Genomic DNA, 24,053 nt, shown 5'->3' on the forward strand with positions numbered 1-24,053 from the left:
ATGGACTGTCTGCAGAGGGGTCTCTTCCCTGTTCTCTTCCTCCATGTGCTGATAGAGGTGAGAGGCTGGGTGGGCCCAGGAATGCCTCGGGGACAGTGCACCTTGCTGGTGACAAGGGGCCAGGCCCATGCTGATGGAGATGATCGCCTGGGTGGACCCAGGAACGCCTCTGTAACTGGGCACCTTGCCGGTGACAAGGGGCCAGGCCCATGCTGATGGAGATGATCGCCTGGGTGGACCCAGGAATGCCTCAAACCAGGCACCTTGCTGGTGACAAGGGGCCAGGTCCATGCTGACACCTCATCTGGCTCTGGCTACAGCTGTCCTCACCCTGTCAGCTCTCAGACCAGAGCTTCTACCCTTGTTCCTTTGGAGCTGAGTGGCACACTGTGGTCACACCACCCTGTCTTCCAGGATCCAGGCAAGGCTGCACCCCTAGAGTGGGCCATCCACCCCCGTCTCTTCTGAAAGTGTCCCTCCCGGGGGTGTGGTAAGCTGGTTATGCCCCCATGGCCTTTGCTGGCCTCCTCCCCTCCTATGGGAAGCCATGCCTCCGTGGGAGACAGGTGGCCTTTCCCCACCACCGTGCTCACTGTGTCCCTTTGTCTTCTCTACGTCCTACGTAGATACACACCCATAGAAGGTGCACACAGTAGGCCTGAGGTTTCCTTGTCTGCATCCGAAGCAATTTTTAAAAGCTCCACTGCTCTGGGATTTCCTAAACCTTAAATGTTGGAAATTTTCTAAGAAGCTGCCACCTTCCAGACTGTCAGACCAGGAAGGAGACCAGGAAAGGGATCTGGGTCCAAGCCCCTGGCCCTTCCTTGATGGTCTTCTATATCCTTCTCCCTCTTGGCATTGCAGGGGCCACGCTTCTTCATGGTTGCTGGAGACTTTGCTGCACCATCAGTGCATCCTCCCAGAAGTGGCCTTTGCTTCCCTTTCCCCTGGAGCCATAATAACTGAAGGATTTCGGGGCACATGGTTTGATAGCTTTCACAGTAGCCACACAGGTCAGCATAAACCGAATGCTGTATACATTTTCAGGTAGGACCCACCCAAATGCAAAGGGAAAATAACATAATTAAGTTTATTAAAAAATGACCCTCTGGAGGTGAAAATTTGCTAAATTGTTATTGACTCGAATTTTTAAAATTGTTTTTACCTTCATTTTTAAAAATGCATTTTAGAGCCAGGTGTGGTGGCTCACACCTGTGCTCCCAGCTACTCAGGAGGCTGAGGCTCAAGGATCACTTGTGGCCAGGAGTAGAGACCAGCCTCAACAACATGGCAAGATCCCTGTCTTAAAAAAAAAAAAAAATGCACTTTATTCAGTTATCTCACACACATTAGAGACTATCAGATCACAAATGTTTAATAGAGTACGGTTATGTGCAAGGCAGTGTGACCCCAGCATGCCCCTGTGAGATTTTTTTCCTGAAGGTTGGCTGGCCAGTTTGCAAGCAGAATTTTCCTCTCAGGAGTCTTCACAGTTACATCAAAGCATATTCAGTCCAGTAATGTTTCCAGTCTTTGGAATCTTACCCTTAAATATACACTCCTAACAAAAGAAAATCTATAAAGACCTGCAATATACAATAGATGCATCAGACCCAAATCACCAAATGAAGTATTTATAGTAAATGTACAATGTGCTTCTCTATTCTGTGGTGGAGGACGGACAGTGGGAAGTGTGAACTAGTTGTTCCTAAATGGCTGGAGAGAATGTTGCAGTTAGTGGAACAAAGTTCCTAGAGGAACTGCGTGAAATTCATGGCACGTACCCGGATGGTATTTCCTGGGAGTGTTTTAGGATGTGTGTGAGATGGAAAGGCTAATACTGGTGATAGCGGTTTCCAATGAGGGAGCACGCCATGAGTACTCAGCCAGGTGCTGGGTGAGTATTTCTTCATGTAGAACTGTTGATTTGCATCTTTTTTTTTTTTTTTTTTTTTTTTTTTGAGATTGAATCTCACTTTGTTGACAGGCTGGAATACAGTGGCATGATCTCGGCTCACTGCAACCTCCGCCTCCCTGGTTCAAGCAATTCTCCTGCCTCAGCCTCCTGAGTAGCTGGGACTACAGGCACCCGCCACCATGCCCAGCTATTTTTTTTGTATTTTTAGTAGAGACGAGGTTTCACCGTGTTGGCCAGATTGGTCTCGATCTCTTGCCCTTGTGATCCGCCCATATTGGCCTCCCAAAGGGCTGGGATTACAGGCGTGAGCCATCGTGCATGGCTGATTTGCATCTTATGTAGCAAATACTTCTAAAGAATCAGAGGTATCGCTCATAATAATAAGTCTACATGAATTCCGATGAGGCAGGATGTGTACAGGATAGTGAAGGATTTATGGATTTTATGTTTGGGTTTAATGTCATCTAGGTACTTTTCAGGAGTTTGTAAAACTATGTTGAATTGGTATTTAAAGCAAATTCAGCTTTTATAACTTCACATCACCTGGGGCTCTTTGGAAGTTTCCTTTCAGGTATTTTCTGCTTTGCCACCTCCTCTTAACTTTTAATAACTGTTTTGGTTATATTCTAGCATGCAATAAGTAATTTCCAAAGTCACATAAATAGCTAGAGAGTATCACATTATCTTCTCCATTAGAACCATATATCATGTTTTACTTCTTTATATCTATATAAATAAGTTATTTCTTAGTTTCTATATCAATATTATCTATTGTTTTAAAATAATAAGAACAAATAACTTACTATAAATGTCAGTAATCCCTTATCCCTACAAACTAGTGTCTCAGAAACCTGGACTGTAGTTTAAGAATGTAATGATAAAACTAGAAAAATACTTAAAGCAACATAAACCCCTATGTGTGAATGCAAGGTGAAAAGATTTTCTTCTATAAATAGGATACAATAGTCTACTTGATAGACCTTCATTTATGAATGATAATTTAGTGATTATATCATATCCCTTTCCCCACAAGGGCTTTAAATTAATGGCATTCCAGGTACGTCGTGAGGCTGATTTTTGCTGCCATACCTTGACTTGCATTTTCTCCTCACGTTGATACATTAGTTCTGTCTATCACTACTGTGACTTTCTTTGATATAAGAAGCCCCATCTTTAGATATACATGTGTAACAAAACACCATTTCCTGATGACGCTAATGCTACCCCTGTTGCATGCTATGAGTGATTGAGATGCTTTGGGGCAGATGTCTATATTAAATTAAAGTGCTATACTATGAAACCTTACCAGTCGTTCAGATTGATTATGCCAAAAGAACAAGTTGACTCTAGGTAAGATAATAAGATGAGGGATGAAAGCAATTTGTAAATTGGTTGGGAAAACTTGCAGAGTGTCATGAATTCTGTACTTAAGAAACATCAAAATATTCAAATGCTCGGTGATGAATGTTTTTCTATATAACACAGATGACTGTCATCTGGGTTTTACGAAATTCCTATTATATAATAGAGGAACACGTTATCTTTGATTTCCATCTGTGGGCCCCAGCGCAGGGCTCTTGGTAAGGGTGTGTGATTTATACAAGAAACAGTATATAGAGACATCTGAAATCTCTTTTGACAAGAAACTATTTGCAATATTTAATTTAGAAATGAACTTTAAAAGGTATATCAGCTTATGGAATACTAGGGTTTTCTTTGAGTCACTGAAAAGGCTGCCCTGTATGATGACTGTCTTCTGCAATCCTTAATAACCTGCCCACTCTTCCAGGATAGGGCTGTGGTTTGGGGTTGCTTACACTACTCACAGCCCCTGGAGAGATGAGAAGCACTTGGTAAGTGTCCATCAGATAAACCTAAAGATACCACAGTGAAAATGCCTAAGTGCTAAAGAATAGTATTTCTCAAGCTGTATTTTCCAGTGAGATTGCTTGGTCTTCTTGGTAAAATGCAGACCCTGTGCCCCCACCCTCAGGAACTTACTCAAGAGGAACGTACAGGTTGACAGCACCTGGCCCATACTTGAAGAAACCATATCAGAGACTTAAAGATATGGTGCTTGGTATTTGCTGGGACCAAGAAGAGTACAGATAATTAGTCATAGGCGAGAAAGAGACATCAAAGGGAATAAAGTGCTTTTGATTTATTTATTTTGACCCTGCTAATTGGAACCTAATTAGTAGATTCCAAACACAGACATTAAGTATCTACTTGCAGTGATAAATCTTAGATGTATATGTCTTAATTAAAGCCAAACCTCTCTTCTTAAAGATAAGCATTAGATTTCCCTGTGATAAGGCAGTCTTAATCCATTGCTTGTCTTAAATGGAATCTATTAGATAAAGCACTGATACACATGAACATTTAACAAAAGTGCATAATATTACCAGAGACACGAAGGAGATTATAATGTAATAAACGTATTATGTAACAATTTCGGGATGTTAAACAAATGCAAAATGTAGCACACCCTTGGAAATAACAAATAGCCATTATTAGAAAGAGCTCCTCTGAGGATATCATGAGAACTAAGGTAGCCAGGAAGGTGAGACGCACATGCTCCCTTCACTGTGCATTTAGTAAACATTCTCCAAGGCTGACTGTCTACACTCAAGGCCAGATACCATGCCAGGAACCAGTGAATGCACAGCCACTGATGGACAAGGACTTCATAAGCTCCTAGGTCTCCTGGATATGAGACTTGCCGAAATTCCTCATTGGTCGTATTACAAAATTGAAAGGCCGAGTACCAAAAGAGGTTAAGTAAAGTGATGTGGATGTTTACAGAATAAATGAATCTCTCTCGGTCTCTATTTCTCTCTGCCTCTCTCTCCCTGTCCCTGTTCATCTTCATCTGTTTCTCTCTGTATCTCTTTCTCTTTTCTCTCTGTCTCCCTCTTTTCTCTCTCTCTCTCTCTCTCAATCTCTCTCCTTGCAGATGTCACTTACAATTTCTGGTGACACGAGTTTGTTTGTACATATGTTGGTTGTAGTGCTGGGGAGGAGAGAAAGACAAACCGTATAAAACACATAGAAATACCATGCTAAGACATTCAGGCACTAAATACATCAACATACCTTAAATTATAAATGTCTGGAAAGAGAATTCCTTCTCATAACAAAGCACCTTATCTTCAGGGTCTGGCATCTGAGTACCTTAATTCTCTCTCCCTGTGCAAACTCATAAAGAAAAGTGAGTAAAAAACTATACCACAGCTTAGTGACATAAACAAATATTTCATTATGCTCATGGACTCTGTGGGTCAGGCATCTAAGCAGAACATAGGAGCTGGATTGCCTCTGTTCCAAAATTACTGGGTTATCATCTGGAAAGACCTGTATGTTGAGATAACTTGACCTCTGGGGACTGGTATGATCTGGGCATCATCACAGTAGATGTTGGCTGTCTTCTGAGGCCTCAGCTGAGACTCTGGACTGGTGCACCTGCAGCGGCCCCTCCATGTGGCTTGGGCTTCCTCACAACGTGGTGGCTGAGTTCCAAGATGGGTCCTGTCAAGGAAACAAGAGGAAACAAGGTGGAAGTGCATGACCTTAGCCTTAAAAGCCGCAAAGTGGCTTGACCTTATGACATGTTTATGACCTTAGCCTTAAAAGCCACATAGTGTCACTGTACCCTGTTGGTTGAGACACTCACAGTGTTCTGCCTGAGCTTGGGGAAAGACAACATTGTCCTTACCACTCGGTGGCGGAGTATCAACCTGACATTGTGAGAAGAACATTTGAATGATAAATATGTGGCAGCCATTTTTGCAAGATACAGTTGGCCATATTTTGGGTCTGGCATTTTAGTCATTTAATTCATTCCTTCTGATTACAAGTCTTAAAATATATTACTTCAGAAGGTGAGAAATAAAAGCACAAAAGTCTCTGATGTCCTTTTTGTAGGAAATAAGTCCATGAAATGTGTCTGTAAACCATTCTGAACCTGGTTTATATACGCAGCTTAAGAAGTATGTCCCAAATGCTTGTTGGCCATTGGGTAAAGTCAAACACATACTTCTTTTATTTTATATACAGTCATGTTGCAAACAGAGAAGCAATCAACACCATAAATCACTCATCATTTTCTTTAACCCAGAGATGCACACTTACTTTTTCAAGTACTGCTTCACTGCTGCATCATGACAATAATGAGTTGAATGGCCCTGGTTCTCAGCACAGGTGCACTCAGCCCCTAAGGTAAGCAAGAGGCCAGGAGTGTGCATTGTGAATGGTGCTCACCATAAGGAGACCATATGAGAGAGGGGGTCGTCATGCATATGTACTGATGTGAGTCAGCTGGGCCTCTTTCACGTTCCTCCGATTTTGAGAAGAGTTGTCTCAGTGTCTTTTCAACACTTTCTCTGGTTAGAACTGATTTCAGCCCATTTGACAAAGGTAGCAATGCTTTGTGAGGATACTATGTTATAATTAAACTAATAATTATAGGTGGTGTATTTAGCTACTTGCAAATTCACATATGGCTAATATACTTTTAAGGATCCCTGAAGAAGGTCGTATATGTGACTAAGGTCTTGCGGAAAGAGTAAAGTAGAACATTTAATTTCTGAATTAATTGCTTTATTCCTAGGAGACATTGCCCTTGATAATTTTGTGTACTCTGGAGGATTTTCCAAGTTCATGGTTGGCTCTATGGCTGTGTTTTTGGCTCTAGGACATTGTGACATTCTGTGAAATGTGTTCTAGACTGAGCTTGAATGCTTAAGTTTAGTACAAAGAATTATGCTTTTGATCTACCGCAGACACCTGGACCTAAGCTTGAAATGCAAACAATAGGTTTTCTGCAATGAATTACAAAGGCAAACAGAAGCCATCCCTATCCAGAGAATGAACTACACCTCACAGTTAAAACAGAAAACTGGGGAGGAGGTGATTTACTACGGCTACTCTTAATAGTGAAGGCAGAGTAACACTGTTTAATTTCATGATAATCCACATTGGCAATTAAGAACCATAGGGCTGGCTCCAAGAACAGTTGCAGGAAAGTCCACAGACTATCCCTGGCCCCTGTAAAGATGAGCTTAGGTGTTTGTTCTCTTTCCTAGTGTTTCATTAAACTCTGATGGACACGCATCCTTGCCCCAGAACTATTGATGGCGTATATACTGGGATAATGGGCAGAAGGGATATATACTCAGTAAGACCTCCCTTGTGGATCAAAGCTTTGTCTACATACTACTGAGCTGTTGACTTTGAGGCTTTTATTACACTTTCAGAATATGAAAATGCATTTCTGTACAATCCACGTCTGTGTGAGTTTAAAAAAATAATAAGGCTAAACTACAATTACTTTTGGCCACTGTCCTTGGGCATCTCAAGGCTATTAGATCTTTTACTGGAGAAGCAAGCTTGTTTTATCTTCATCTGAATAATCCCCAGCTGGAAGAGAGCCAAAAGACCAGATTTCAGCATTTCTACCCATTCTGTGCATCATACACCAGTAATAAAAGCCCAAGTAAACAAAGAGATGAAATAGCAATGCTATAGCAATAAAACCAATTCTATTGATTTTATTCCAGCAAATCTCATACCATACTAAATTTCTTAGAAGCATGAAAATATCTAGGCCTTTATTGCTCAATTTAACTAGGCTGTTTGCATGCTCTTATTTTGTTTTAATAAATTATCTGAAAGGATTAAAATTAAAACATGATTCTTTTCCTAATGCTAAAAGCCTTTCGGTGACACAATATGTTTAACACTGAAGAAACTCAATAAAACAAAATTATATCCCAGGGTAGAAAGATTTAGAACATTAGCAAACTTCTTCATTTAGATGGCTAATATGTTTTTCTCAATCGGATTTTGAGCATGCTTGTATCAGCACAGCCCAAATCTGAAAACTCTTCCTATTTCTATTGGAAAAAAAAAAAATGTTGACAAGGAATATACTCTCTAAGTGTGGGCTCATACCCAGTTGTACTTTTAAACACAGGCAGTTTGTGCTGGCAGCAGGATTTAATTGACTGAGTCGTGGTGTTGGCTCCACTTGTCATCTCTGCTCACTATGCTCTGTTTTTAAGGATTCATTGACTTCACACACTCTGCACGATGGCTGATCAGAGACCTCAGCCTTGACTGAAGAAGCCACTGCAGGATGAGCAGGGGCAGAGACCCACGCCTGTCAATGAGATGCTATTAACCAGTTTTTACTCTGCCCTTGTGGTCATGCCCTATCAGACCCTCTCTTATTTTGTATGTTCTGCATACTGTTTAGAAGATAACAGTTGGAAAAAATATTTAAAAAGGCTCTGAATGGAAATCCTTGTAGGTAAGGATGTACGTCTCATGGGAGGGTTAGGTGAATCCCTCTGGGTTACACAGCTGGTTGGGGATAGGTCCAGGATGGCTTCCACAACTAGACTGTACTATTAGTACAATTTCCCCTGCACCATATTACATTATGAGCACAATTTCCTTCAGAGAGAAAAATACCAACATTCAATGTCTCATATTTCCACTTGATTGCCACTGATCTTATTGTAGTTCACAGCCAATAGGAAATTATGTATTTTATCAAAAATAAATTTGAAACAGATAAATGTACTTTCTTTCCTACAGGGGCCAAACAAATTTAGTATGAATTTTATTTTATAAAAGTGACCAGGATTCTAGAACAGCAATGGAACCATCAGTATAAATTGTAGGGGACCAGAACTAAAAGAGTCTGAAGATTCTAAACTCAAGATCCCAATCCTGTTTGAGGTTGTTGCATTCAACTCCCAGGGTCCAACTGTGGTTAACCAACAGGGGCTATTTGTAAACGCATCCGTGGCTTAGGAGGCTGCATAAAACACCACCCATCCATACAATGAGCCCTGTCACTGACGCTTCACCTCCTCTGCCACTCATGCACACATAGCGACCACTGTCACTGATACTTCACCTCCCCCACCAGCCATGCACACGAGGTGACCCCTGTCACTGATACTCCACCTCCTCCACCAGCCATGCACACGAGGTGACCCCTGTCACTGATACTCCACCTCCTCCGCCACCCATGCACTCACAGCGACCACTGTCACTGATACTCCACCTCCTCCGCCACCCATGCACTCACGGTGACCCCTGTCACTGATACTCCACCTCCTCCGCCACCCATGCACACGCGGCGACCCCTGTCACTGATACTCCACCTCCTCCGCCACCCATGCACTCACGGTGACCCCTGTCACTGATACTCCACCTCCTCCGCCACCCATGCACTCACGGTGACCCCTGTCACTGATACTCCACCTCCTCCGCCACCCATGCACTCGCAATGACCACTGTCACTGATACTCCACCTCCTCCGCCACCCATGCACATGAGGCGACCCCTCTCACTGATACTCCACCTCCTCCGCCACCCATGCACACGCGGCGACCCCTGTCACTGATACTCCACCTCCTCCGCCACCCATGCACATGAGGCGACCCCTCTCACTGATACTCCACCTCCTCCGCCACCCATGCACACGCGGCGACCCCTGTCACTGATACTCCACCTCCTCCGCCACCCATGCACTCGCAACGACCGCTGTCACTAATACTCCACCTCCTCCGCCACCCACGCACACACGGCGACCCCTGTCACTGATACTCCACCTCCTCCGCCACCCATGCACTCGCAACGACCGCTGTCACTGATACTCCACCTCCTCCGCCACCCATGCACACGCGGCGACCCCTGTCACTGATACTCCACCTCCTCCGCCACCCACGCACACACGGCGACCCCTGTCACTGATACTCCACCTCCTCCGCCACCCATGCACTCACAGCGACCACTGTCACTGATACTCCACCTCCTCCACCACCTGCACTGGCATGGCTGAGACAGCGCCCTTTTCTAACTTATTTCCCTTTTCAAGACTGTTCCTACTGGACATGTTGGCATGATTTCTTCTGTATAATGACTTTGAAAAGGGCACAGTGCCATTCGTCTGCCCTTAAACCTCATGTCCATGCAATACAAAGTGATGGACACTTTACTGTGATTTCATTGATGAATTAAGGGAAGTTTTAATTAGGCAACATTGCCAAATGCACATATAAATAGGACATTAACATCCGTCCAATGTAATATAAATTGAATGAAACTACAAAATAGTTGAATGGGAATAAAACCAAATCAGTCAAACTGCTTTATAGGAGTATGCTCTATAAAAATTTTTAATAAGAATTTTCATTTTATAAACTTTTAAGTTGAATGTTTTGAAATGATTGCTATAATGACTACAGTGATTTGCAGGAATTTGGAAATCCAGTAACGTTATCATTTATCCCAATGATTAAATAAGACCAGTAATTCGAACTGACTTCCATGAGTTTGCCTGAATATACCTTTGTCAAGTGCGTATCAGATCATGGTTGACAAGTTGAATGGTATCTGTGGTTTAACTTAAGCATCTACATCCCCAAATATTGGTTAGTATGTTTCAGTAATTCATTACTTTTTTTTTTTTTTTTTTTTTTTTTTTTGCTATTTATTGAGGAAATTAGTGCTGAGATTATCCCGTATGATTTTAAAGCATCATCAATTATATTGTTTGCACATTTATAGTAGAAAGTAAAGTCAGAATACCTGGGTTTTAGTCACTGTTCTGCCAAATATTAACCATCTAATATTGGACCATTTGCTTCCCACCCTGAATTTTTTTTTCTTATCGATACAATGTCACAGAAACAAAATCTAACCAATTCTACTCACTCATGGGTTGACTATAAGGATAAATGAGATGCAGGTTGTCAAGGACAGATTCTAGGTCTTACCCCTACTTCTGCTTCCAGTCTGGTTTTATTAGTCAGGATGATATCCATTGTAATAGAATGCAACTAAAGTTAGCTTTAACAAAAAACAGAATTATTTGTGCACCTGAGTCATTTTGGGCAGCCCCGGCTGTTGGCCTGCCTGGGTCTATGTCCTCAAATGACGTCCTAAAGCTGTCTGTCTTCCCTTACTCGGCTCTCACACCATGTTTACTGCTCTCAAATAGACTCTCTCCCCAGGTGGTAGCGGAGATGAGCACAGGTAGTTCCCCATCTATATTCTCCCGGCTTAGCCAAAACCGTATGTCCAAGCCAACAGACGCCATGAAGACACGAGAGATCAGAATGGCAGCGCCTAGGTCAGGCACCCAGGAGATGGGGGCAAGGGTGGACCTGGGAGATGAGGCAAGCCCACTTGAATCAAATGAACTAAGGGCAGGGAAAGATGTCACTGCCGGAAGACATGCCAGGCAGGTGAAATCCGTGCATCTACCACCTCTTCAGGGAGGACAGACAGAATCCAAATGCACCTTATTCCCATTTATAAACCTTCAAAGACTACCCTTAACTAATATGCAGCTCTCTCACATGCAATAACAGCAAGATGAGTAGTATCTTTCAAAACAGACATGCATTTCCTAGCGTGATCCAGATACCATTTTTATGGATTATCAATCTGTAGATAAATGCCCTAACCTGAGTGAAGCCCTGACTTTGCACACAACAATCCGGTTAGTTGGGGTCAGGGAATTTGGGTTTTACAAATTTTAAGCCTCCTAATTACCTGACTCCAAGCATCCCTCATTGCTCACAGCCAAGAGTTAGAATCCCTCTCAAAAAGGCCATGCTTTTTCCCTGTTAAGATTGGAGGTGAGCCACCTTGGAGGAAAGATTCTCCTTCCTGCAGGACCCTACCGGTTGTCACAAGAAGCAGCTACTGAAGTTAATAGTTTTGCACTTGCTCCTGTGGTATGGATGAACCGTGCCACCGCCCCCCGCCAAGATATCTTAAGACAGGCTGAGAAAAATTCACATATCAAACTGGCATATAACAGACATTTAATCAATGCTAATTTAAAAAAATAATGCTGGAGAAAGTACTTTATGCCATGGAAGTAATTTTGTAGATGTCATTGTTATTATTATTCCTAATATGAAAGTGTTTTAAAAATTTTTTTACTAGTTTTAATAGTAAAAAGTGGGTCAGGAGAGAGATTACTCTAATGAGAATAGATGGTATAAAACTCAAGATTCACATAATTTTTGAGATGACACTGATGTCCCTCTCTATGTAATGCATTAGCCAAATTTAAGAACTGAATCAGTTCTTAATTATCTCTTAAATTAAGAGATAATTTTATGACATCTTTGGAATACCTAAGTAAAGTAGATTGCAATATGCCCTTTTTAATATCTGTTCACTGGCCTATGTTTAAATGAATTTAACTGTTTGGTTAAAGATGTCCATTTAGAATATATTATTTTTCCAAGAGTAAACACTATTGAATTTAAGTTATCTAAATTTAATAGCATAAAAAATGTTCTCCTAGCAATGTATACAGAAGAGGCTCACAAGTTAACCAACATCCTTCCATTCCTCTGAAATATATCCCTACTGATGTCCATGGCATGTAAATATTTGAGACTAGAGGTCTTCAGTGTTTCTGCTCCCTCCAGTTTAATTGTGTGTTTTAACAAGTCAGTTGTGTTCCTTTGCAGACCTGTTTTTGCTAGTTGTGCTTAATATGGAATTTCTTAATTTAATTAAATCAAGTAAGCCAGGGAACCATCAATGAAAAAAGAAGTGTTTCTACAAAAACCTAATTTGAGGGATTTGCAAAGATTTAATAAAGCAGGTTTATTAGAAAACTATTGTTGAGCTGTTTGCATGCAGAATTACTACAAAAATGAAAGGAAAGAACCTAAAACTCAAAACCAATTCTGACTTCAGATTGCATTGTTCCTGTCCTTATGTTCTAGTTTTATTTTAAAGAAATTGAAGCCAGAAACTAGAAAAGCTGATTAAAAAGAATGATAACTGGACACTCCAAGAAGTGGATCTATGCTTTAAAAAATAAAACAGGTTTTGATCTTCCATTAAAATATTGCTGTATAAGTGTATATTTAAATGTTGTTAAAAATAATGAAACATGCACCAATTTTCTGATTCACCTACCACATTTGCATCATAGTAGGGAGTTCCTTCTATCCTTGACTCTGCCTCTTTTCTCACCTGAAATTCTTATTTTGGCTTTTTTTTTCCCAACTTCCCCCAATTCCTCCACTGACTTTTTGTTGTTGTTGTTGTTGTTGTTGTTGTTGTTAAAATTTTTATGGGTACGTAGTACATGTATACCTCCACTGACTTCTCAGACCTCTCCTTTTTCCACCTGACACCTTATTTTTTGTCTTTTTTTAAAAAGTGAGTGACTAGTAACTCAGCTGAGACTCCTTAGATCTTCCTTTTGATTTCCAGAATGAAAGAGGATATTGTGTTCTTGTACACATCAGAAATTCTCTATTACATTCCATAAACATCACAATGATTCTAGAAAGATACAAATTTTTTATTAAAATAAACAAACACTGCGATCATTTTTCTGTCACATACCAAAGAAATGCAATAAGCAAGGCATCAAATATCTGTATCTAATTTACATTTGTATTAAGTTAAAGATATACTTTATCATGAAAACTCTAAATCTGTTTTTTAATTTGATGACTTTATATTCCATATTGATTACATTTATGGACAAAACTCATTCCCTGATAGATGGAAATACTAAACCAAAAGGAACAGACAGTTAAATGACTTCCAGGGCTTTCAAATCAGCTTGGAAATATTTTTTATTATTATTATTTTAAAAAAGACAAACCCTTTTCTTTCTAATCCATTTCATGAGATAATGTAATCTACAGTAGTGGGGGGAAAATCCTTATTATTTTGTGGCAGCCAGACATTCATAAATTAAACTGCTTTCTTAAAGAATTGCTTCCCCACACTGGAGGGGAAAAGAAGTATGTAAACTCTTTACACCAACAGAAACTTCAGCATTGTTGGGAAATGTCTGGTAATGAGCTTGGTTCATTAGTAGGTGCAGACACCTGCCTTGTAATATTGTCTGCAAGGGAATTTGCAGGAATGGCACTACCCAGCCCATCAGGATGGCATATGGCACAGAAACTTTAAGCGCCACAGGGCCCTTTGCCTTTGTTATGTTCCTTTCTGCCTGGGGCTGTGAAAGTATTCTGAATATGTTGCAAAATATCAGATGAAGAGTTTGAGTGGCTGCTTAAAAGGGTCCTCATCCTATACTGCCCAATGGGTTCTCCTTGCCCATTGCCTAGACAGAGCCGATTTATCAAGACTGGGGAATCGCAATAGAGAAAGAGTTTAATTCACACGGAGCTGGCTGTACAGGAGACCGGAGTTTTATTATTGCTCTATCAGTCTCCCAGAAAACTCGGGGATGGGACTTTTAAGGATAATTTGGTGGGTAAGGAGCTGGAAAGTGGGGAGTGCTGATTGGTTAGGTTAGAAATGAAATCACAGGGAGAAATGAAATCAAAGCTGCCCTCTTGTGTTGAGTCAGTTTCTGACCAGATGAGCCAGTTTATCCATCTGGGTGGTCCCCACTGATCCATTGAACGCAGGGTCAGCAAAATCTCTCAAGCACTGATTTTAGGTTTTACAATAGTGATGTTATACCCAGGAGCAATTTCAGAAGGTTGAGAATTTTGCAGCCTCCAGCTGCATGACTCCTAAACCATCATTTCTAATCTTGTAGCTAATTTATTAGTCCTGCAAAAGCAGTCTAGTCCCTAGGCAGGAAGCAGGGTTTGTTTTGGAAAAGGACTGTTACTGTCTTTGTTTCAGTTATATTATCAACTAAGTTTCTCCCAAAGTTAGTTTGTCCTATGACCAGGAATGAACAAGGACAGCTTGCAGATGAAAAGGAAGATGGAGTTGGTTTGGTCAGATCTTTTTCACTGTGATAATTTTCTCAGTTATACTTTCGCAAAGGTGGCTTTAATCCTGCAGGGAGCCGGCTTTTCAGCCTTCTCGCTGAGCACAGGGCCTCGAAAAATCACTGGACATACCCTTCCTATAAAGTTAATTTATTCAGCATAGCACCCTTTAAACTTTATGTCCATCCCTCAGAAATATAATTGTTAGCTTTTTTTCTCCAGTTGATCATGCTAACCTGAGAAAACTGTGTAAAATACAGCAATTCTGTGTTAGTTCTGGGGAGGATGTGGCTGTTGCTGTTGGTTCCACCAGCCTGAATAGTTTCCCTTCCCTTGGTATCTTTCCTTTCCTGAAAGAAACCTCAGTGGTAAAGGCCATGGCTGAGTCTGTCAACTCAAGCCTGGTCAAAAAATATGAAGTCGACCATTGCTGCCAGAGTCCCAGTGGGCTATACTCCCTCTTTATTCTCAAACTGAAAAGGTAACCTATTATGTGGGCCAACATTCTGTATCCCATATCTCGTCTCTTGTTTTGTACCAGTTGAGACTGATTGGCACTAATTATCACATCTGTCTGTGACAGAGCTAAGCATAAGTAGCTGCTCAGATGCCCGTATGTGCCCCAAGACTACCCCAGTGAGTGCCTTTCCAGAGCACATAAAACTAAAATGCTTCATAAAGTTCTGGAATTTTCGCTTTATCCATGTATGTTTTAGAAGCTAGTGGAAAGCAAGTTTCTAAGATGTAGAATGGCTTCTTTCATTATGTGAAACAAGTCTCGCTGATTTTAGGAGTAAAACTACTACAACCAGAAAAATGAGGGTGGAAGAGAACAAAAAGGATTTTCATATGAATGAGGAAAGTGAGGCTTTTGCATAATTTTAATGGAAAAAGGATTAAGTGGTTGGAAATAAACAAAAAGTACAAAAGAAGAATAAAATACATACAGCGCTGGTTCGCCTAAGCACACGACCACTGCGGTCCCCAGGAGACATTAAAAGAGCTCTGGTTCTCTAAGGACTCAGGTCCCCTGAGGACTTGCCAACAGTTTTGAATGAAATCTCTCTGGGGCCCGTAGTCATATGGGAAAGAATTTTACTAGAAGCAGCCTCGTGGTTTTCTGAGTAGCACAGTCAGCAGTCCCCCGCAGAGCAGAATTTGATGGGGTGGTAGGCATTGCACCTTGTGCACACACATCAACTGCTTTGTGTTGCAGGATGAGGGAATCCAATAAATAGCCCTTCCTGCTCGCCTGAGTTCTGAACCAACTGAGACAGAGTTGATTGTGACTAAAAAGACTAATAATGGAGAATGTGGCAAAGATACACAAAGGATTGGCCGAGGCTGAATCTCACTCTAATCCTGTGCAGGACAGACACCTGAGGCCTCCCTCTCCATGGGGCTGGGTGGGGGCTGACTCTGTCTCTAGCAAACATATTTCCTGGAGGTGCAGTCCAGGCAGCGTACAGTGCAGGCAAACAGGGCTGAGGAGGTGGGAGGGCCAGGGCTGAGCATTATAGCCAGGCTCAGCTCCCAAATTTCAAACACTCCTTTTTCCTTTCCTAGGGAAGAGGGAGTGAGGACTACAGGCGAGGCAAGGAGTGGTTCTGCTACTGAGTGACCCTCCATGGGGAAAGGTGAAGCCAGAAAACAGAGTGTGCTGACGTTGCACTAAGACTTGCTTTTCAAGATGTGAATGTACTCGATCCTGTATGGTCATTTGACTTGATCCCCAATGGTCATTTGACTGCAGCATAGTCTACAAGAAGTTCTGTACTTGGAGACTAGGTGTATTAGTCTGTTCTCACACTGCTAATAAAGTCGTACCTGAGACTGGCTAATTTAAAAAGGAAAGAGTTTTAATTGACTCAAAGTTCTGCAGGGCTGGGGAGGCCACAGGAAACTTACATTCATGGCGGAAGGGAAAGCAAACACATCCTTCTTCACATGGTGGCCGCAAGGAGGAGTGCCGAGCAAAAGGGGGAAGAGCCCCTTATAAAACCATCAGATCGGCTGGGCATGGTGGTTCATGCCTGTAATCCCAGCACTTTGGGAGGCTGGGGCAGGCAGATTACCTGAGGTCAGGAGTTCAAGATCAGCCTGGCCAACATGGTGAAACCCCGTCTTTACTAAAAATACAAAAATTAGCTGGGCGTGGTGGCACATGCCTATAATCCCAGCTACTCAAGAGGCTGAGGCAAGAGAATTGCTTGAGCCTGGGAGGCAGAGGTTGCAGTGAGCCGAGATCATGCCACTGTACTCCAGCCTGGCCAAAAGAGCAAGACTCTGTCTAAAAAAATAAAAATAAAAAAAATAAATAAATCAGATCTCGTGCGAACTCACTCACTATTACGAAAATAGCATGAGGGTAACTGCCTCTGTGGTTAAATTACCTCCCACCAGGTTCCTCCCACAACACATGGGGATTGTGGGAACCATAATTCAAGATGAGATTTGAGTGGGGACACAGCGAAACCATATTACTAGGGATTTCTAGTCCCAGCTGTAGGACTTCCTGGCATGTGGCCTCTGCCAAGTCATTCTCTGAGCCTCTGTCTCATTTGTAAATCAGGGATAAATAATGCCTTCCTAGATGGATAAGATTGTTTAAGAAAATCAGCAGTGTGGCCCAGCATGGTGGCTCACATCTGTAATGCTAGCACTTTGGGAGGCCGATGCAGGTAGATTACCCAAGGTGAGGAGTTCAAGACCACCCTGGGCAACATGACAAAACCCCATCTGTACTGAAACACAAAAAAATGTAGCCTGGCATGGTGGCATGTGCCTATAGTCCAAGCTACTCAGGAGGCCGAGGCGTGAGAATGGCTTGAACCCTGTAGGTGGAGGTTGCAGTGAGCTGAGATTGTGCCACTGTACTCCAGCCTGGGCGACAGAGCAAGACTCAGTCTCCAAAAAAAGTATATATATATATATATGTGTGTGTGTGTGTGTGTGTGTGTGTGTGTGTGTGTGTGTATGTATATCAGGGGTGAATATTAGTGCAGACTGCAAGACTCTGTACAAAGATAAGATTTTGTGGTTATTATCTGTGATATGATAGGCATTGTTTGCCCTTGGACTGAAAGAAAACACCTTGGCCCAATAAGGGGATAGAAAAATAAAAGCAAGCACAAAAGAAAAAAGTTTAAAGTATGGAAAGCCAACTCTACCTCTAGCTATTTTGACAGGAAACCTGGGATCAAGTCCTTTGCCCTAGTCCCTAGTCACACTTGGGATCAGTCACCTTGAATTGAGCCACCTCCCCTCTGAGACCACACCCAGATTTTGCCTCTAGGTCAACAGCTATTTGCTCTCAAATAAGGGAAGTAGAAAAACTGTATCCTAAACAGAACTGGGGCCAATAGAAAGAATTTAACTTTTTACAAACCTGTAAATTTTTTTTTTTTTAAGGACAAAAGGCAAATGAGTCCATTTTTTAGTTTCGTCCCAAGATAAGCTCTACGACCTAAAGAGGCGCTTTTAAGCAGTTCTTTAGAATTGACAACAGGCCTGGGAATGCAGAGGAGAAAAGGCTACCTTGTTCTGTAGAAACACGAAAGGCAGGTCATACTGTAGTCTCCAAGGGGACAGTAAGCTGGGCTTTGTTCTTTTATTCTAGGTAAGAAGTTAGAGGCCCAGAGACATTAAATTGTGTAGCTATTTTCATTACTTTTTCTTTCCCTCCTTTTTTTTTTTTTTTTTTTTTTCCTGCCACAGGAATAAAAAGTTTTTCTTCTTACACAATTTTGTTCTTGACAGTTGAATCAGAGAAAATGTATGGCAGCCATGTGACATTTATTTATGGTAATGAAATGGATTCCCATGATGTAACCTCCTTGCCTGCCAGGCGTTAATGGGCTCCCAAGTCACACCTAGGACATTGAAGTGGCGGAGCAGAAGCATGGTGTCACCAAGGTGAAGGGACCTTCAGAAGCATTTCCTACATGCATGAATACCTTGGAAAAACCTCAGATCCTCAGTAGACACACTTCCAATTTCAGCATGATTTAGCAGTTTATAAAAGCATCTTACCTCTTCCACCAACAGAGGTTTACTTTAAGCTTCATTTCAAGCCTTTTATAGGTCATGCTCCATCAGCCTCTCAGTGCTGCAGTGGCTGATAAATTCTGATGAGGCATTTTATGTGATGGCATGACACTTTTGGTAACAGGAGTTCTTTCTCTGCAAAACTTCATCTAAAATGAACATGAACAGACTTGAGCGCTCAGGCAGTTCTCCGGTGTGCTTACGGCTGTTGACGTGCGGCCTGTCATCCCTCCTCCTGCCTTTCTGTGTGTCGGATTGAAGCTCTGAAACAGCCTGTAAACATCCCGTGTGGACCGCAGGCTTTTATGCCTGTTTCTGTTGGGTCTCCTGTTTAATCTCGACTTTGTATTTTTTTATATGTACATAGAGACAGGGTCTGGCTATGTTTCCCTGGCTTGTCTTGAACTCCTGCCTCAAGCGATCGTCCTGCCTCAGCCTCCCACCGTGGCTTTGTGTGTTTGCTCTTTGGCATTTCCATCCTTCCCGTGGGCACTCCAAAGCAGGGGCAAGTGGCTCTTTCATTGCAAATATTTAAGTCGGGGGAACTCTGTATCAAAGGGGCACTCCCACGTGTGCACTGAGGACCACGCTCCCTGCTTTCACTCACAACAGCCCCCATGCCATGACTGTTCACCAGCAGCTGCAGCAGCAGCCTGAAGGACAGGGGATTCCATCCACAGAGGTCCGGCCCAGTGTCTTCAGAATGGACAGCCCCCTTGTAAGAGGTGACAGGGAGAGCCTTGCGTGCTCCTCCTGCCCACTGACCCTGCCAGCCCCTTCTCTCAGCCTCCTGCCCACAAATCAGAGCTGAGCGACAAAGATGCACATCCTGCACAGAGCTTCGGATAGAGCAGGGGCAGTGGACATGCGGCTGCCCCAGGCTGTCCTGTGCTGACATAGTGAGTGCTGTCATGTGCCCAGCACATCGCATGCCCAGCACAGCACCTCCTCAGGGTGGCCTTGTCTCTAGCTCTGTGCAGCCGTCAGCACAATGGCCTGCCCATAGTGCCTGGGAGCACTTGAGATGGGAGACTCATGTTTCGGGGGCACCAGGATGGAGAGGATTGAAGGAGGTTGCAGGGTGCCAGGGCTGAGGACACAGCCCTGGGGCATGTGTGGATGAAGGGGCACCTGTCTTCACATTCAGCCCTTGGTGGGCTCTTACAAGCACTTCTCCTTCTGCAAAAATTTGATGAAATATCAAAAAGGCATGGGCATATTTACTTTATTTTTAATTAGAGCTCTTTCAGGATTGTCCAGGGAAGTGCGTTCGTTACTTAAAGTTTTGAGATTTCCTTGATCATTAATCTCCCACCAATTCAACAACCCCCAAGCTCTTCACCTACCTGGGACTTTGGAGCTCTCCACTTTTCACTGAGTCTCTGCCTCTGCAGCTGTCAGCCTCCTTCCAGCGGGCCTGTCCTCCAGGAAAAAAGCAGGAAAATAAAAGCAAATGAAGATAGCTTTGCATAAAACCTGGGATTATTTCAATGCAGTATGTTTGATGATGCTCAAATAGAGTTGTACGGCAAATTATTGACAAATGCCTACATACCAAGGTCCTTGTAATAGAGATTGCCTCTCGCACAAATGGGGGCTGAGGAAGGCACCTGAGAGAGGATTCGGGTTTATTAGGATTTGTTGTAATCAGACTAACAAAGCATTTTCGCTGTGGGCCATCTGTCAGCACATGTAAATAGGCTCATTTTGTAAGACCAGATGTTCTAACAGTATTCATTTGAACAGGAGTCTACCTGTTCTTTCATTATAGTCAGTTATGGAGAGAAGTGATTCTACTATATTCCAAAATGATTTCTCTTTGGCTTTTAAATTTTTCTGGTTGATGTTTTTTGTTTGTTTGCACCTTATTTACAGCATACAGAGGAAAAGAGATCTGGATTAGAAACCAGAAATCTACTCTCTTTTTTCTACTTCACCACTAAGGAATTTGGGGTTTGGTAAATTATCAACTATCACTGGCCATGGTGTCTCCAATAAGGAGGTCAGACAAAATGATTCCCAAGGATTCTGCCAGCTCCTAAGTCCCCTGTTTTAATTACAGCCCTGAGGAAGGAGCATCGGCCTCACCGTCTGCCCACCTCAGCATCACTCTCCGGGCCTCAGGTTCTTCGGGGCAAGAACAGGGATACTATGCAAAACCCACAGCTTGCTCTAGGGAGAAGACATAGAGAAGTTCTGAGGATAATGCCAGCCACTCAGCAGATCCTTAACTCTTCTCTTTCTTTCTCTCAATTGTGAAACAGTATTTTAAAAGGGAAAGTACTCATATTTGTTGATTGGTTTGACTTTTTTGAGTTCTTATGACCTGCTTGAAGCATACTAATATGGAGGGCAGCCTATGATGAACAAATTCGAAATCGATGAGGCCCGAGACAGAGCATCGCCAGGTAAATTCCACAGCTCTTCTCTCCCGGGAAGACCAGCCCCAAAGGATGGCGAGCCCGCCTCAGCTTCTTCCATCCTTCTGTCCAGATGATCCCCAGCTCTCCCTGAGTCCTCGTGCCTGTTCTTGGGGTGAGTTGAGTAGAAATTAAGAGTGCTATTGACCAGTTAGGCTTTGGAAATACCCTAGTGCTTACTAGCTGTGTGATCTGCAGCAAGTTGCTTGACTTTTCTAAGAATGCACTTGTCTGTAAGATGGGGATACTTGGGATTGAGTGAGTTGCTGCAGGTCAGTGCTGAACCCATTCCACTGTATACAGGAAGCTCGGAGCACCGTCTGCCTATGGAAAGGTCCCACTCAGCCTGAGAAGGCCCTCCCACTGCCCTGCTGCAGGCCTTCACGGGGACTGAGCCCATTTGCGGGGAAGCTCACCAGGAGTGTCTGCTGTTCTTTTTATTCAGCTCACCCAGATCTTGTGGTTACAGACCGATGAGAGGATGTGCTTTCTGTCTCTGACAACACTGCCTTGCCACAGGCATCCGTTTCTCCAATGCGACTCACCTATGGGACAGAACCCATTCCCATCAGTAACGATGACTCACAGTCTTAGGAGTCCCAAACATTCCTGGGGTTTTAGGGGGTGGGGGATCTGTGTGTGTGTGTGTGTGTGTGTGTGTGTGTGTGTGTAAGTTTTCCATTTGGTTAAGCCCCCTCCTCATGTGATGTACACACATAGACACATTTTTAGCACCCAGCTTTAGCCCATAATCATTTTAATTCATTTGACAGGAGACCTTTTGGACAGAGGCCCCTCCCATTCTCACGCTGTATGAACAGCTGCCTGGCACCTGCATCTTAGTCCCCTGTTAGAAAAATCGAGTGGAATGATTCTGTCAACTGGATGGGGTCACATAGGCAGGACACTGAGCGCTTTAATTAAATTATGGCAGTTTCAGGAAACCGAAAACAACTCTGAAGTGGCAAGAAAGCACTTTTCTTTCTTTAGAAGATTCATGGGCAACAGAGGAGAGCAGTGCTCCTGGCCTTGCAGTATCTCAGATTCTTTTAACTGTGCCATGCTATCTTATTCCACCAGGAATATTTAATATCCACAGTATGATATGGCTTTTACAAAATCCTCGTGATATTCTTTGCAACTGTCTACAGTGTCTGTTTAAAAGTCAATAATGTTAACTTGTTTGATAAATTTCTACAGATCCCAACCCTATTAAGCTGTTAACTGAATGCACCTGACTTTTAACAGATGTCTTAAGGATTCAATGTTGCTGAGGGGAATATAGTATGAATTGAAGTACACTCTTTGGAACATTGTATTTTTAGGCATAACATCCTCAATTGGAAGGAATGTAAAACCACAGTATGATACACTGGAACCATGATTGCAGACTTGCAATGTATTTAGTAGAGAAATTTATTTGGCAATCAGAAAACAAAGAAAACCAACTAAATTATCTCATTTGGGAGTGTATGTGTGTGTGTGCAGTCACACGTACGCACAAGTACACATGCATTTATTTCTGAAGTGTATTTCATACCTTTATGTTTTCCAGGACAAGTATTTCTGTTTTAATTTTTATTGCACCAAATGAATACAGTATTGTTTGTACAGCAAAGCCTGGAATAAAAACTTAATTAAATAATCATAGGTCTTACAGAGAGAGACAATGGTCTGAAAAGCTTCTGATATGGTTTGACTGTGTCCCCACCCAAATCTCATCTTGAATTGTAGTTCCTATTATCCCCATGTGTCATGGGAGGTAACTGAATCATGGGAGTGTTTACCTCCATGCTATTCTCATGATAGTGAGTGAGTTCTCAGGAGATTTGGTTTTATAAGGGGTATCCCTCCTTTGCTCTGTACTTCTCCTTGCTGCCTCCATGTGAAGAAGGACATGTTTGCTTCCCCTTCTGTCATGATTGTAAGTTTCCTGAGGCCTCCCCAGTGCTGTGGAGCCTTGAATCAATTGAATCTCTTTCCTTTATAAATTATCCAGTCTCGGGCATGTCTTTATTAGCAACGTGATAATGGACTAATACAGAATATTTAGAAGCAGATACATTTTTCAGACAAGTGGATTTATTTTGACTTCTATTATTTCAAAATGTCACTAAAAACTAAAGGGAAACTATTTTTTTTCTAATTTCATATTAAAGTAAAACAGTAAGATCCAATGAATCACGATGCAATTTCACCCAAATGTCATATTAAGTAAAAGACTAGATAACATTTTGGCATTTACACTATAGTTACAGGTATTTTACAAGATGCTCACAGATGCCTGTGTCTGCCTGGGTTGCCTTTTATGGGTTTTTTCTCAAGTAAATCCTAGAAGAACCCATGCAATTAAGGACGATTCTTACCACAGCTTTTGTAACCTTAGGCCCCATCTATGCTAATGAACAAAAATGTGTGACGCTACGACTATCATTAAAACTAAAAAGAAAATTTGAAAAATATAAATAAGACCTCTCTGCCATGTTGAGCCATGAGTCATCAATTCCACTGGAAAGTCTCTTTTAATTGGAAACAGGAGCTACTCTCTGACATTGGTGTACAGTCTTGGTTTGGTTTATTTTAATGCAGTTTGAATGCTGAAGCTATCAATTTGCACAGACCATTTTAATGTACAGCTGGGGGGAAAAGAACTCAACAGGAAATAGTTAACAACTTACACTTTTTTTATTAGTTTTTCTTCCCGGATACGTTCTACAGTCCTAAATGGGATAAATTGGGTAAGAATGCATGTCAGGATATGTTTTTATTTTAGTGGTTGTGTTTAGCTATTGCAAATTCCCAATGGATAAAAAGCCCTGAGGAATTACTCTGTGTGTGTGTGTGTGTGTGTGTGTGTGTGTCTGTCTGTCTGGGTGTGTGTGCACCTGTAGCAACTGCATATAGAAAATG

The 24,053-nt window shown here is 42.3% G+C and overlaps 1 protein-coding gene and 1 long non-coding RNA gene across 7 annotated transcripts in view; one reads left to right on the forward strand and one right to left on the reverse strand.

The window, feature by feature from the left end:
• PRKN (parkin RBR E3 ubiquitin protein ligase) overlaps positions 1–24,053 on the forward strand; it is a 1,397,785-nt gene that overhangs the window by 1,085,497 nt on the left and 288,235 nt on the right. The gene's annotated exons all lie outside the window — the stretch shown is intronic.
• On the reverse strand, positions 3,983–20,947 carry LOC119625064 (uncharacterized). Of its 2 annotated transcripts, XR_012095121.1 has the most exons (4): positions 20,279–20,947; positions 20,070–20,140; positions 18,709–18,872; positions 3,983–5,446 (listed from the first exon to the last, which is right to left on the reverse strand). It is a non-coding gene; the product is annotated as an uncharacterized lncRNA (long non-coding RNA). The 2 variants fall into 2 exon arrangements; XR_005241187.2 differs by lacking the exon at positions 18,709–18,872.

This window comes from Chlorocebus sabaeus, chromosome 13 (genome assembly GCF_047675955.1).
Source record: "Chlorocebus sabaeus isolate Y175 chromosome 13, mChlSab1.0.hap1, whole genome shotgun sequence".
Taxonomy (NCBI): Eukaryota; Metazoa; Chordata; class Mammalia; order Primates; family Cercopithecidae; genus Chlorocebus; species Chlorocebus sabaeus.